The following is a 16,658-nucleotide window of genomic DNA, read 5'->3' on the forward strand; positions in this document are numbered from 1 at the left end:
TATATATGGCTTGGTGTGGTCCCGATATAAGAGGATTATGTTCTCCATGTCTCGCAGGAGCAGCAAGTTTTATTACAAATTGATCGCATGCCTGCTATTTGCATATACATATGTACATATGTGCGAGTAAATGCGATGGCTTCAAAGAACCATTAATTAAAGAAACATTTTCTGAGTATTTAAATGCTAATTAAACTTATTTTGCTTATGATTTATATGCAAGGAAACATTCAAGTTGCATTCAAGCCAGTAACTTTCTTGTGCAAATTCAAGTTAACAAACACATTAAAATATATGTATACATATATGTAATATACAGGAATGTTAAATAGCATAATTAATTGTACTTAGCTGAAATGACTGCCACTAATGACTCGTCCTTTATATGGAAACCCACCTAAATATATCTGATTATATTGCCATTGTTGTCTATCAAGATATTTAATCCCTCTCATCATCATGCAGTTTTTGTCACTTTCGAGCAAATGCGAGTGAATAAATCAAATGAAGGAATTCGCGCCATAATTAAAAAGGGTTTTCGGGGTGGAGAAAGTGCCGGGGAAAGTGGAATCTCCCAGCCACACGACAAAGTCCACCGACTCGGAGCCGGAGGAATCTGCAGAAGAGATTGACACAGCGGGACGACAAAGGCAGAAACAAGGATTCCGATGCGGATTCGTCCTCGTCTCCGTCCCCTTAATCTGCTGTTTAGTCCTTTTTCTTTTTGGCCAGCTCTTCAGGTGGCAGAAAAGCAGGAAAAGCTGGGAAATGCAGGGAAAAGCAGGGAAAAGCAGGGAAAAGCTGAGATGAACAGAGAACAGCGGCGGCGGCTTGATTAATGAAAATGTTGTTAAACTGTGACAGTTTGCGGCTTCTAACTGACTTGCGGCATCGCTGCCAAGCTGGCCCCCCGCCTCCCTTCATTTTTCACCATCATATTGGGATGGAGATTGGGAAGTGGGGATTGGGAAGTGGGAACTGGGTGGCTTTGCTCTTAAGCAAGTGCAAACAAGACACAAAAAATGGTGAGTTTGTGCGGCTGAAGGACGAAGGACCGCCTCTTTAGCATTGAGCCGGGTATTCCGCTTTAATTAAGCGCTATTCGTGACGTCAACACTTCCCAAAGCCCCAAAAAAAAAAGCGCCACGTGCTCCTTGGCTCCTTGGCTCCTTGGCTCCCCAGTCGATCCATTTTCCGGCCATGGCGGCTATGGGACAAATATTGGTTCAACGTGGCTGCACCGCTAAGAAAAACTTTATTTAATGCCAAAAGCCCCTCTCCCTCTCTCCACAGAACTTATTAAATATTTAAGAACTTGTAGTTATTTCGAGCAAAGAATCTGCAAATACTCCGGGCACTAAAAGCCGATTGCATACAACTCCTTGTTGATTTAATGGAGAGTAATTTAATTGAAGCGTTTTCAAATGCATACTTTCCCAACACCATTTCTATTTCCAACTCGTGAATCTCCTGAATATCCTGCATTTCCCACTACCCTTTACTTGCGTTGCCTTTATTGCCGGCTTATAATTACAAATATTGGTAAATAAACAGAAAGAAATCCATATATTTGATGTGAGTTTGATACATTTTTGGATGGCCCAGATAGCTTTGCATTGTGGGGCTTGGGTTTTCAAGTTTGAGCCTTCGGGAAAATCAAGAGGCGGAGCTGAGTGGGCTTTTCATTCGTGGATACGTACATTCGAGTATTTGAGTATTTGAGTATTCGTGTATTCAGTTCAGTTGGTTGAATATACTTTGAGTGTATGCCCGTGTGTGCTGTTTGCTTTCCTTTTGTTTGTGCACAATTTTTGTCCATTTGTTGTTTTTTTTTGTTTTTTTTTGTTTTTTCTTTCGGTTTTTGCCGCTGCCTGTGTCAGCGGTTTTTTTGCTCGGATAGAAAAAACCTCAAAACAAATTAAATATGCAAATAAAAGAAAAGCGGTGCAATTTTTCGCTTTGTTAAATATTTTCTCAATGGGTTTTCGTTCGTTGTTTTGCCACTGAGTTTTGCGTTCTGGGTGTTCTCGGTGTTCTCGGTGTTCTGGGTACTGGGTGATTGGCATGGGTTTGGGTTTTAGAAAGCTCCTTCAGTTTTGTGAGGATGGAATTTCGTGCGGAGAGAGTTGCCGGCGAAAAACCGCCAAACTTGGATTAATACCTCAAACTTTTGGAATTGAAATCGCAGCCATTTACAACGAACGCCCCACAAAACTTTTCAGCTCCGCTCTCTGTGTAATATGTGTGTGAAATTTGTGGGTTGCTGTAAATCCTTGCTTTTGTCCCCGTCGGCCAATTACCATATTTACTTGGTCATATGCGCTGCTCAGCGAGATTAGAAGCAACTACATGGTATAGTATACTGCACCCTGTATTAGCATAAATCAACCCACGTAGTGACGAAGCGCACTAAGCGTCGTCCACAAGCATAAATGTATGTATATTCAGAAGTTATGACGTATTCTTCAATTTTACATTGAGAACTTTGTCGATTGGCAAAACTTTAAGTATCGAGAACAGCACAGCAGTCCATTAAGCCGAAAAATGTGAATGCATCGGCATGCCAAATGTAAGCCACTGCCTTAAAATATTCCATTTGGTTTATGAACAAACCAGTTGGCAGCCAAATAAAATCAGAGCTTCTAAATCTAGCTCAATCCCCCGGCAACGTGCTCGAAATGCAAAAATATGATTTCAATTTCATCTTTTCATCACATTTTTATAAATCAGGCAATACAAATTGATTGTTTTATAAATAACTTAAGTCCGCTTCGTCCCATCCCATTCCATCCCATGCCATGTCATTGGTTTCGCGTTCCGGACTGCAAACTGCCATAGAATTTAACGTGGTCATTTTATTGGCAATTGCGGTTGTAATTGCTATATGGCGGGCAGGCCCCATATTCAAATGATGCCAACTGAAGTGAACCCGAACTGCTCCAACTGAAAGTCCAGAGGTCTGGACTTTGTGTCCGCGGACAGAAAATCCACGGACAGACGGACAAACGGACGGACAGACAGACGGGCGGTGGGCCCATTGTCTATTGTCAGATTAAATCGATTTAAACAAATTTAATTGCTTTGGTTTCGGTTTTCGTTCATTTTATGGCGCCCAATTCACTTTTCCCTGGCTCTATTCCATTTTTTTTTTGTGTATTCTACTCGTTTCTGCTTTGTTCTCTCGTTTTCCACTGTTTTCAGTGCTTTCGGTACTTTTCCTGCTTTCGATGCTTTCGATGCTTTCTGTGCTTCTCCTTTTGTCGTCTGCCAATTGGCAATGGCATTTTAAGTGTGTCTATGCAACAAAAGTTGTTGAACCGTTGAAAGCGGACAAGAATTCAATTTTTTGTTATTCTGTCGTCACAACAATTTGTTGCTAAATGAAGCGCATTTATTTCCCTTTTATGATTTGCCCTATTTTTCCGATCCATTCGCGTTAAAGTAACAGTAGCAATAGCAATAGCAATAGCAATGTCTACATCAAGGGTTTTCACCACCACTCAGCCCCAAAAAGCTTTGCTCCTTTGCGTATTTCTACATCAACATCAAGGCTATTATAATTTTGATCCGAATGTTGGCATCACAGTTAGGACCCAGTGTTTTTCGTCTCTGTATCTGTATCTGTATCTACAGATAGACTGGCAGTTTCCACAGAAAAGAAAGGGAAAATGACACATATTTAAATGGATAATACAGTTTTATATAGCATTATGTTGGCATTATGAAATAGCAAAGGTGTTAGGTTCACTTTAAATTTGTTGAATAGTTGAGACAAAATGTTACTTGTTTTCTTTAAAGTGAATATGTTAGGAGACTTGTTCAATTCGAAAAAGTTTCAGTTAAGTCAAGGTAATTTGATGTTAGGGCATTCACACTTCGGCTGTTCGCAGCCCACGTGGCACTCTAGTTTGTAATTGCTCTCTGAATGCGATTGTTAATCTAGCTGCTATTCAAAGAGCCAGCCATAAAAGCATGTGCTCGCTGCTTTGCCGCTAAAGGGGGGGCAAAGAAAAACATTTTTATATACATATTAGCTTTTCGTCGCTTTTCGCCACTGATGGCGACAAACGATGCAAGAACACTTCTTCACATGTGTTTTTGTTTCGCAAAGTTCTATGGGTGTTTGCTCTTTCGCCAGCAAACTTCTGCGCACTCCTGCCAAATATGGTTATTTGTCCTTCTACACGGCGAACTTTTGCGGTCACGTTGATTGTTTGCAATGCGACTGCATTTAAATACAAGTTGTATTAAAGTTTTATTCAAATATATACTTCATCTCCGGATAATGCTTTAAATCAGCATTGCAGCGAATGTCACAATGAATGCCATTCCATTGAGTAGCCAAGTCAGCCTTCGAACTATGTATCTGTTTTCTGTGTGTTTGGGGCAAAAGTCAGGGCTATTTGGCCACAGTGCACTTTAAGCCTATTTGCAAATTACTCTGTGTCGAATTGGCGCCCAAGTGTTGCTCGGTTAGCCGCGCTTCAACGGTCATTGCAATCATTTAGCTGAATGGAAATGGAATCACAAGTGGAAATGGAAATGGGTGTGGGAGTGGAAATGGAAGTGGAAGTGGTGGACACGACCGAAATTGCTATCTTCCCGTCGCTCGGTCTGCCATTTCTTTTAGTTGGATGCTTTATTAAAAAGCGTATATGCCACTAAATGGAAAATGGGGGAATTGCGGGGAATTGAGGGAAATGGGGGGTTATAGAAAGCGGCAGATATTTGTAAGATGGGAGTTGCTTTACCATGAAAGGGCTGGAATTCATGGAATTTCATAAACTTTCTGTTTATTATTTGTTGATTTAAGGGGATTTATTGCAGTAGCTAACCGAGAACTCGAAAAACCAATAACCGCAAGTGAGATACCCTTTACTTATTAAACACCTTCGATTCGAACAGTTGTTGCTTAAGTGTATAGATATTTGCCGCCTGAATAAAATCCCATTTATCTTGTAATTCGAGAAAGAAAAACAATGAAAGAGAGAGTATACCCCTTATTCATTTAATTTAGTTTTAATACGGCTGCGAGCCTTACATCTCTAGTAGATGTATACATTATTATATATGTATATTTTGCTGGCAGAAAACTGCTTCTAAGTTTCGTAGCAGCGGTGAAATGATGATGAAATGAGCCCACTTTATATGCACTTAATGGCTTCGTGGATGGCTTCTTGACTGCGCCATAAACATAAACGTGTGGCCGCAATTAAGGCATACAATGTTGGCAAATTCGTGGGTATAATGTATTTATTTCTTCTTTTCTTTTGCAGGTTTTTTTTCATTTTTTTTTTTTTTTTTTTGCCAGCTGCGTTGGCCAATCTGCGTGGATTTAAATCGCTGACAGGTGTTTGGCGGCCAGGTGCATTTCCATATCGAAAATTGGCAAGCTGCACGCGACGGCTCAATAAGTCGCGGTGAGTCGCGCCTGTCAACGTGTCGCCTGCCAATCAAGTGCCGTGTGTAGTAGTGGGGGCATATATAGTGAGCTGTGGCATCCTGGGGCATTTTGATGCATTCTGTTGCATCATCGTGCATCCTTGCTCATCCTGGTGCATCCTTGTGCATTTCGTTGCATCCTGGTGCATCCTTGTGCATCCTTGCTCATCCTGGTGCATCCTTGTGCATTCTGTTGCATCCTGGTGCGTTCTGTGAGTACTCCCAGGCCAGCTCATCGTGGCGCAATCAATGCCACATTACATGGGGCATGTTGCACCATCATCATCATCAGTGCGAACATCATCCCCATCATGACCATCATCATCATCTCTCGCTTGTTGCCACGGACACAGCGACATTTTAAGGATTCATTTGCTTCGCAAGTAGTGGGGGCGGTCCAGTTCGAGTTCTGGTTCTGGTTTGGGTTCAAGTCCAGCTGACATTTGCCTGAGGCTGAATACCAGAGCAATAGTTGCTGGCGAGGATGGAGGATGGAGGATGTAGGATGGACTCAACTGTCATCTGGCTGCTCGCCTAATCAAATATTCAATTTCTTGCTCCTGCCGGCCGCAACTTCATGGCTCCTCCTTTGGCTCCTTGGCTCCTTGGCCCCCAGCTTGTCCAGCTGCAGTTTGTTTTTCAATTTCAGTCGAAGCTGCGACGACGACTTTCGCCTTGCCTGTGGACGCAGCAAGTCCACCACCTGCCACGTGGCCACGCCCCTTTTCAATTTGCTCCACTTCGGGCGCTGCCAAGTGGGAAGTGGGAAGTGGGCAAGTGGAAACTGGAAAGTGGGGAGCTGGGAGCTGGGAAGTTGCAAAGTTGGTGAGTGGGGAATCCCCTTCATCAGCGCTTCAGCATGCATAGTGGCAGTGGCAACAGGCGACAAAACTTTCGCTATCGAGAACGCCGCAAAGAAATGGCAAAAAAAAAGCGCAGAGGAGGAAAGAAAAAAAAAATTGAACTTTCTTGATTAAAGTCTCTCCGCTACACAAATCAGTTGGCGAAGACGGGTGTGAAGGCAAATGTTTGAGGTGGCGAAACTTTTTGCACAGCCTTCGGTTGCGAAAGTTAAACTTCAGCTTCAGCTCCAGCTCCAGCTTTAGTCTAGACAAGATTGCCCTATGGATGTTCTTCATCTCTTAACACCGCACACTTGCCAAAAACCTAGGCCATCATTTTGCGAAATGCATCATAAAAGTGTTTGTTTCTCAAGCGGAATTCTTTTTTTTGAATGTAAATAATTTTAATACAGGCGATAATCTTTGGAAGTTTGCGCACAAATATAATGGCTTTATTTGAAAATGACTTCTACCTAATGCAGTTAATTTTATTTAAGTGTAGTAAAGTGATGAAAAGTACGGCCAGACACGAAGGCTGGAAAAGTGTTGCACTTGATTGCCGCGATTTGGATAATTTGGGCCCAAAGCCATCAGGAAACTAGCGAAGTAAATAACATTTCAATTCTTTTAATTCACCAAAAGACTTGTGAGGATTAGAAGTATTTCGACGCAGTAGGTACCGTGTACCAATTGCTGTCGCCCCACTCGTAAAGCACTTTGCGCATTATTTAAGCTTTTTATTTTCCATTTGAAATAATATCAGCATAATTTAGCATCTGAGCTCTATATTCCGCCCCGCAGATCGTCGCTTGAATAATTGATGCTTGGGGAGTCCTGCCATCCTGTTATCCTGCCATCCTGCCATCGTGGCCATCATGCCATCCTGACCATCCTGGCATCCATCGCTCCATCCCCCCATCCCCCCATCCTGCCATCCTGCCATCCTTGTATCCTCTCGTCCTGCTGTCATGCCACGCAAATGGCCATGACGTTATGAATTTCTATGCTTAAATCGTTAACGGGCGGGGCGTTGAGCTCAATATTGTGCCACTCATTTACGATGCACTTACTCACTCGCCCGCCGGGTGGGGCACACACACTCTCACACACCACACACTCACACACACTGAAGCGGGACATTACACGCAACTGCGTTGCCATTTTGCGTAGAGCCCCGCCATTCGCCATTCGCCATTCGCCATTATTCGCCATTCACCGTGCGCCATTTTTGTAATACAATTTAATTTGTTTTGGGCCGAGACACGGCGTGTACTGAGTACACCGAGTATCGCGGGCTACAGCTTACGTCATGTGGCCTGACCACACACACACACATGCACACCACACATACACACCACACGGACACAGACACAGATACCGCGACCTGCGACCTCCGACCTCTGAGCTCCACAGCTCGATGAGCTTACCAAGCAACACGCATTATGCCATGTGCTCAGTGTGCATAATAATAAAACACGTACATGCAAACGTGGCCAAATGTATGCGAGTGTGTGTGTGTGTGTGTGTGTGTGTGTGTGTGTGTGTGGAAGACCCAACGAAATTTGCATCAATCATATCGTATTGGATATGGACAGTCGGTGTAATTTCCAACGAACCACGTCCTCACTTTGTCCCCCCGCCGCAACGTATTTCTTATTTATGAATTCATCGTCAGGAACAACGCCTATTAATGGGTGATTCCAGTAGATCCAGCCATCACTGCCACACCAATACCAATACCAATACCAATAGCTACATATCCACATATCCACACATATCCCTACATATGTATACCCACACCCATATATCCATATATATCCATTTTCAGGACCCAAATTACCACCGACCGCCGAGATGCCCAATTGTCTGTCCTGTCCGATAAGTCCGTGGCATTATGTGGACTAGTAATGGCAATGAGTGTGCCTGTGTGTGCGTGTGTGTGTGTGTGGGGGCACCCATTTGTCGACAGTTGTGTTTCGTGCATATGGCCAAGTGATCGGAGGGGCGTGGAAGTACAAAAAAAGTGCACTTACCAACTACTCTGGCCCAAAAACGCCCACCAGCTCATTATGCTGTCCGCATTTGTTGTGTGTTTAGTGTTTACCTTACAAATGTGTCGACTCAAATCGACTCAAATCGCCTCGAATCGAAACGAAACAAAACAAAACGAATCGAAACGAATAGCCCCATTATAATGGGCAATTTTCATTTGAATCTATCATAATCGATTGTCAAGTGTTTTCTCATTATGACAATTACGCTGGCGTATATCTATCTGTATGTACATATGTGTACAAATTGATACGAGTACAGTGAACACGTATATTTCTAGCGGATGAACTGATAAAAGCTGTTCCATGCATATCGCATTATATCATAAGCAGGCGAGCTGCAAAACTAAGTACTCAAATCGAATCGATACTGGGATACAATGCATAACTTTCATTTGAAGCGATCACAATCGATGGCAGACTTTTGCTTGGAGTGCATGAACTGATGTTCTGTGGTAACTGGGGCATGTGGCACGGTTGCTGCACTCGAACTGTGCCAAAATAAAGACCGGGCTTTAAAACTACTGGCTGTGCAGCAATCCAAGAAATTAGAGGGCCTGCTGAGCAATGGCCACTCTGCAATTGCAATCTCAACAGCAGCCACAGCAGCAGCAGCTGCAGTCATGGCCAACATTTTTGCCAGAAACTGGCGAATTGTTAATAGGCCAGGAGCAGGCCGGGCACCATTTATCTGTGTATCTGCTAATTTCCGCACTACGGCTTAGTTTGCACTGCCACGGCAAGATGGTCGCTTGGTTTCGAGGAAAGAAGGAGGCATCCAAAAAGTGCCCTTTATTTTCATTAGCCACCAGGAAGCAGCAGGAAGTAGCAGGAAGTAGTAGTTGCTGCCAGATGAAGGTAAATGCTGAATGGGGAAATGCGAGCCAAAAGTGGGATTTCCATTGCAGCTGATTATAAAATAAATCCCTACAAATTTGCAATTAAAAGAGATCAAAAGCGACAGATACATAGGAATTCATGAAAATGCTTGCTTTTCATATAACTTTCCATAAGTAGACTTAAAGGGAATATAGGTGCTCTTAAGATTATTGCCCATGATCGACAATTTGCTTCTATTTCGTCGTAGTATTAGCATTATAAATTACCCAGCTTTGCCAGCAGTACCTTTATGCCACATCATACTTGATCCTTTATTGGGGCAAATACAACATACATAACATACATGGAACGCCAGTCGAACAGAAGAAATGCAATTGAGCAGGCCCGTATTAAAATGGTGATTGAGTGTGTGGAGGATGAGAGAGAGGATGTCGCCTAGTTAACTCTTCAGGAAGAACAGATTTGCGGCTCCAACTGCCAACACATCCAACTTTCAAGTTGAGGTGGGCCATTTTTAACGAGGGTGTTGGCCCCATTTTGGCCAGACGATGGCTTTTTCTTATGGACCTCGCACTGAGCCATTCAATTCAATTGAGCCACCCTCTTACAGTCGTTTGCGCAAAATTAGGAGAACATTTAACGCTCCGTTGCAGGCATTTGGATGGATGAAATGGGCATGGGGAATGGGGAATGGGGAATGGGGAACAGGAGTCGGGGTGTAGGAGGCACTGGTCCTTGTGGACCTGTGGGCGTGGCAGCTTCAGCTCTTTGTCCACAAAGCCGAAGCTGAATACTGCATAAGAAGCCCAACTACGCACAGCTTATTACTTAGTGTCGTCTGGCATGCCGCTTCTGACCATTGTTGTTTGTCTTAGCGCGGTAACACTGGTACCCTCCTCCATCTTCCGAGGTGCCCTCCATCCTCCGAGTTGCCCTGCTTCCTGACCCACTCCCGGTTTTATTTGCTCGTCCTTTTCCCTTTCCGCTGCGAATATCAAAGGAGCGCCGTCTAGACGCGACAAATGGCTGTCGCAGCTCTCGAAGCTCTCCGAACTTCAAAGCTCTGTGGCAACAGCGAAACTTCTTACTCGTCGCCAGCACTGAGTAAGTATGCACTGAGCAAAACGGGGTGCTATGTTTGGTTCAGCATTGGCAAGCGAAGGAAAGCAATTCGAGAGGCAAGTACTACAATCACAATATTCTTTTAATATATAATAAAATATTAAACATTTCTGGGGATATTCCAAAAAACGACATTGAAATGGTTTTTAGAGCTTTGAAGCGACGTTAAAATTACCAACTCAAAGTCACAGTTGATGTATTTATTTTCCTCTGTGTATCATAGTCCCTATGTGGATTCTTGCGATTCGTGCGAATGTTTTTCTCTCAGTGCACGGCCAGCCAGTTAGGCGGGCCAAAACTGTGAAGCTAAGCTCTAAGCCCCTGACGCAAGCCACTTGTGTCACTTTCCTGCCTTCCCCCGGACCAAACCAGCCTCCGGCTCAGTCCCAGCTTCAGACCCAGCCCCAGCCCCAGCCTCATCCTCATCCTCATCCCCAGTTTCATTCTCATCCTCAAAGCAGTAAAAAATAAGTGCTTAGAAAAAATGGCAATTTACTTTGGTTTTACATGGCGACAAGGCACGATTGTCCTCTTCTTGCCACACATCCACCTTCAACTCGCCCCGCGTCGTCGCAGCAAGGAAAAGAGGAAAAAAAAAGTTGGAGCAGAACTAAAATTTTATGCCATAAAAATTATTGTCTCGAGATTTGAGCACACAAAAGGTGGAGGCAGTGGTGGAGCGGTGAAGCGGTGGAGCTGTGGAGCGGCGATGGAGTCGAGAGCCAGGGAGTCGGCCAAAAGGGTTAGGTTAGCTACGCCCTTTTATGTACGCTCCTCAGAGCCGAGTGAAGTCTAACAAATGCGAGGGGGTCGCTGCTCCTAACAACTATAAAATGACTTTCAAGAAAATTAAGACGTTCTGTCTCAGAGGCGGCGGCAAAGAGGGGGGGGGGGGGGGGGGGGGGGGGGCACTCGCAGCTACAGGAAGTGTGTGCGAGTTCGCCAAGGGAGCCAGGCGAATGGTACTACGCTGGGTAATAACGTAAATATCTCAAGGGTTGTCAAGGGGCGATGCTTAGCCATTAAAAGAGCGGTCCAGTGCGCTGTCCTGACCAAACTGAAGCTTGCTTGCCACTTCTCATCGAAATAATCGACCCCTTACACATATCGAAATGTTTGTTATCGGCCAACTTCAACCATGAACAGTTTTATTTCTCTGTTCTTACCACGAAAAGTAAACCAATCGATATATGATCTATAGCTATATATATCTGTTTTACGATAGATGTCATCTGCAAACCTGCACATAGTTTTGCCAACTTCTGTCGCCCAGCCCCGTCTATTTAATCAATTTCTCAAACAAATAATGAACTTGCTCCCCTCTTTCATGAAAATGCCATGTTTGGAGCGAGCAAACTGACAGTTTCTTGCTACAAGTGAAAATCGGTAGATGGGCGGCGCCAGGACATTGGCCGACATCTCTGCTTTTTGCCCAGTCCTCCTCCCAATCCTCCCAGTTGCATCTATTGCTCTTTCTGGCATCAGGGACAAGTTTGATGGCGAACTGCAAACTGCAAACTTCGAACTGCAAACTGCGAAACCACCCACATCCGGTCTCCAGTGTAATCCGGACCAGGGGTGCCAAAAACTTGCTTATTGAACAGAAAACACCGAAACACATGTGCAAGAGTGTTGCTATTGGTGGCAAAAAGCAACGGAAGGCTGTTGGGACACATGCTCTTTAGGAGCAGTAGCTCTGTGAATGGGAACTAGAAGGCTGGGATGCTAGGATGCTGGGATGCTAGGATGCTGGGATGCTGGGATTCTGGGATGCACAAACGTACACCGAGAGCAATTATAAGAACAAGGGCGAAATGAGACCAAAGTGGACCAATTCAATCGATTTAACATCCTGTTGCAAAGGCACGCGAACGGACATGCTCAATTCACCACCTCCAGCTCCAGCTCCAGCTCCAGCTCCAACTTTAGCATCCCTGGAAGCTCCAGAGTGCCGCCTCCATCCTCGTCGGTGTCCTTCTGGCTGCTTCCGTGCGCTTTGACGCTTCCTGCAGTTTTAATTTATTTTCGCCCAAACAAAGTTTGATTGTATCAGGTGCTGCTGCTCACTGCCCCACTGGCGCAGCTCGCTCATTGTTCTCTGCTCCAGTGTATAATTATACCCTCGCAAAGAGGGTGTCTCAATTTGTTCCACATGTTTGGAACTCCTCCTTGACCCCACATACATTCCATTCTTCTTAGCATGTAAGCCATACACCTAGATGGCTTTAAAATTCCAGTTCTCTAAGGCGAGGCAACACTGTATGTTAAAATGCCATTGTGGATGCCATGGGTATTTCGTAGTCGGGTTGTGCAAATACGAGGGCTTGCTTGTATTTTCAATTGCTGTCGTGCTGCTCGCTCTTGTCGCCACACACTCGACTGGGCAGCAGCCCCGTCGCGTTTTTTATCGAATTTCAAATTTATTTTATGGGATTTTTCGATTAAAACTTGCCAGCACAACAACAGCGTAAGGCGACATTCCTGGCCAAAAAATTACTATGCCGTCTAACAACATTAGCACAATGTCGACGTTGTCTGCTGCTTGTCCTGCTAAAAAGTAGACTTTTTGTGTAGTCTCCTGACCTAAAAGGGGATATATGTCGTATATGTCGTATGTATGCCATAAAGGCATTAAGGGCATATGGTGAGTGTTTATCAATTCCGAATGCCACTCATGCCATTGAGAACCTGTCGACACATGGTGACTTGGCCCAGTTAATAGAAACAGTCAAATAGAAACTAGCCCCCAAAATCCTGCAACATAATAGAGATAGTGACATAGAATCCTCAATTATGTTATTTGCAACTAAGCCAACTAGACTGACTGACTATCCCCCCACCACCGAAGCATCCTTTCTGGAGCGTCTGCGTTTTGGTCTTGGTCTTCATCTGACAAACTTGAACTCCAGCCCCGGTGGAATATGTTATCCTACTCCGCTCCACCGCTCCATCGCTCCATCGCTCCATCGTTCGATTTATATATTGCTGCACGCTGCGGGGAAGCGGAATTGGGCTCGGATGCAATTGTAATGGACAAATTCGGTTGGTTTACGTGCACGACAAGCTGCTAGACAAACCCACTAAAATGTAGCCCAACGCAAGTCACTTTCCAGGGCACATGCAGTCAAGTGATGTGTACGTACGCCATGCCGGCTCTGTTTGCCATCCTTTGAGTGGTTGCTCCTGCTCCTCCTGCTCCTCCTGCTCCTACTTTTGGCCTCCTTACTGAGCCAGTATAGCATTCTCGTTGTGGTGGCTGGAGTGGTGGTACTGGTGGTAGTGATGGTACTGCCGCCTTGTACAAGTAGTATTAGTCCCCGAGCTCTGCGCTGGTGTGCAATACTTGAAATGCAACAAAATTTATGTGCATATGCATACGGCGTATGGCGTATGGTGTATGGTGTACGGTGTATGGCGTATGGCATATGGCATATGGCATATTGTAGGCAGGAAGCCCGGCCCAAGAACGTAGCCTTTGTCTGCCATGCCCCTTCTTTATCCGGAACCCCACACCCCCCCTTCTTTTACTGGGGCGAGCCTGATACAACAGGCACCACCGCATATTCTCGACTTGGGCTGCCAGCAAACTTAACAAATGAGCGCTTGAGAGTCCTGCCAAAAAGGGAAAAGCTGAAAGTTGAGCGCCGCTAAGCTGGCGCCAAAAGTTTCTCCGTTTCACCATTTCTCCAGTTATCCAGTTCTACAGTCTGCATTTCTCAATTTCCACGGAGCAGAACAAATGTTGGAAACAACTTGGAGCAAACTTAGCTGCGCGAGGCCAGTCAAGGAAGCAGCCAGTTTGAATGGGAGCACAGTTTGCGAAAGTTCACTAGCACTAGCACTTCTACTCCACTCAGTACTCACTATACTCACTACTCACTACTTGGTACTCAGTACTCGGTACTCGGTGCTGGGTACTGGGTACTCGGTAGTGTGGCCAGGGCAAACAAAGTGAGTGCAGTTTGTTGTCCTCGCCTCGTCAGGACCGCCGGAAAGTTTGAAGGCACTCGCGAGGGCTGAGCTGATGTATTGTGCGAATCATGGAATAGTTATAAAAAGCAGAGAGAAACTTTTCAGCCATGCCCACTGCCACTTTCACGCAAGGGGGGTAAAAGCCCTATTTGTAACCGTTTCTCATTCGGCAAATGGGGTATGAGTATGCCAAAGGTAGATGGCATCATCCTAGATCAGCACTTAAAAGTCTATCCAACATCAAGTTGTACCGCAAAAGCCATTTAACATTCTTTCTAACTATGATGCGCAGTGTGGCCAAAGGCCAATGTCAATCAATAGTTAATGTCTTTGGTGTGACCATATCACCGGAAACTGTGTTATGCAAGTAGATCTCAACCAGAACAAGAATATGCATAAGTTTATTCGCACACCAATTAGCAGCCGTATATTTGATGGCAGAGATAAGTTTTCAGGCAATTCAAGTTTGTATTGTCAATATCTACCTTTGTTCTGACTCCGGATTTAATTTGGTTAGCAGATAAGCGCTTACACCTGGCAGAAAACTGTAGTCAGAGTTGAACCGTACGCTTCTGCGAGTGTGAGAAGGTGGAGAAGGTGGAGCCTCTTTATAAAACACACCAGGGGTTTAGACACCCACACTCATGCACTTGCACTCGCACTCGCACTCAGACAATGCAGTATAAGTGCCTGGCTACACATAATGTGCGAAAAATATACATTCTTATATATACACAACGAAAAACTGTGCCGCATTAAATACAAGCTCCTGAACTGAAGCGCATACGAGTAGAACCAGCGCTTTTATTTGATTTCCCGACATTTTGGTGTGGAATACAAGTGTGTGTTGTACTTATGTATATTTTTGATGTAATTTGCCAAGCAAACAGAAAAATGTAAATATCTATTTGACTTGCGAATATTAAATGGATACGAAGCAGGCGCGCACTTTTTTTTTCTCCGTGCACGGCTGTCTGCACGGCGTACATGCATATGCAACCCAGTGCTGCAAAAAGTATGCAAATAGAACACAATTTGCATGCAAAGTGCCATCAAGAGAGCGACAGAGTGCGAGCGTGCGAGTGAGCGAGACGGAGAGAGGACAAGAGGGCGGAAAAGCTGGCGCTGGAAAAGTGGAGTGAATCTTATTAGCCGCGCCAAGAAAAACCCGGTAGGTAGGGCTAAGGACTAAGGACCAAGGACTAAGAAAAGGACGACGGCTCCACCTGGAAGCCGGTGTTCATCACGTAGGATTTAAGTCGCGTTTGAAGACCTCGTCGACCTCAGCAAGTTGTAACCTCTTCTTTCGCACATTTCGCTAAAAAATTGGCGGAGTAGTCGTGCCAAATAAACACATATTCGCTCGTACTACTATATATACTATATACGAAGGCACAATGAGGTACATGGGGTTTATGAAGTATGTATATGAGGTGGATGTACATGAAACGTATGTATACGTTATAATACGTATAATCCAGCAAACTATCTAAAATATGTCCAGTTCCGGGAATTGCACTGCATGTGGAGATGGTAATATTCCAGTATATGTGTCATTCAAAGTGGAAATTGTTAAACAATTAATATACGACAATGTTCGTGTTAAAAAACAATCTTGTATAAATAAACATCTTTGTAATTGGGAAAAATTCGAATGAATACATATGAACAAATTGAAAATGCACTTTATTCAGCTGCAAAATAATGCACTTTTAAACATGGTATTCATTTTCCCCAAGTCTTATTCATTTTCCATCAGAGTTTGCGATTTGTGTACGTCATTTGCGGTTTTTGGTCAAATAGATAAAAATAGAAACAGTGGTTTAGAGTGATGAATAGTTAGTTGTCTATGCAGAATCGAGATTCATAAAATTTAAAAAGTTTTCATTTCTACTAAGAAAGGACATTGTTTGGCAGCCATAGAAAACTGCTATCACAAATTGAGCGAATTAAATTTCGCATTTAATTACACAACAATGCGCCGCACTTCATGGCATTCATTCCGTTTCATTCAAGTTTTGCCAATTTTTGCACTTCCCTGTTGGCCATTTGTATACGTCATCTGCGGTTCTTGTTCTTGTTCTTGTTCTTGTTCGAATGGATGCAAGAATGACCTCGGAACAAATTGTTCTTGTTGTTTTGGCCTGTTTGGGCCGCCTTCTAGTGCCTTCTAGTGCCTGGCTTGTAGCTTGTATCGCATGTTTTGATTTCTTGCGCATTTTAGCCATTAAAATGCAGTGCATTTTCTTTAAAACGAACATTTCTGCCGGAATTTCGCTCGGCTCTTTCTCTTAAACTCTCGCAAGCGGAACACAACGCGACAAAACACTACCCTTTTTTTAATTTTTTTTTACATTTTCATTTCCACTTTTATTTTTACATTTTTGTT

This window comes from Drosophila santomea, chromosome X (assembly GCF_016746245.2).
Source record: "Drosophila santomea strain STO CAGO 1482 chromosome X, Prin_Dsan_1.1, whole genome shotgun sequence".
Classification (NCBI taxonomy): Eukaryota; Metazoa; Arthropoda; class Insecta; order Diptera; family Drosophilidae; genus Drosophila; species Drosophila santomea.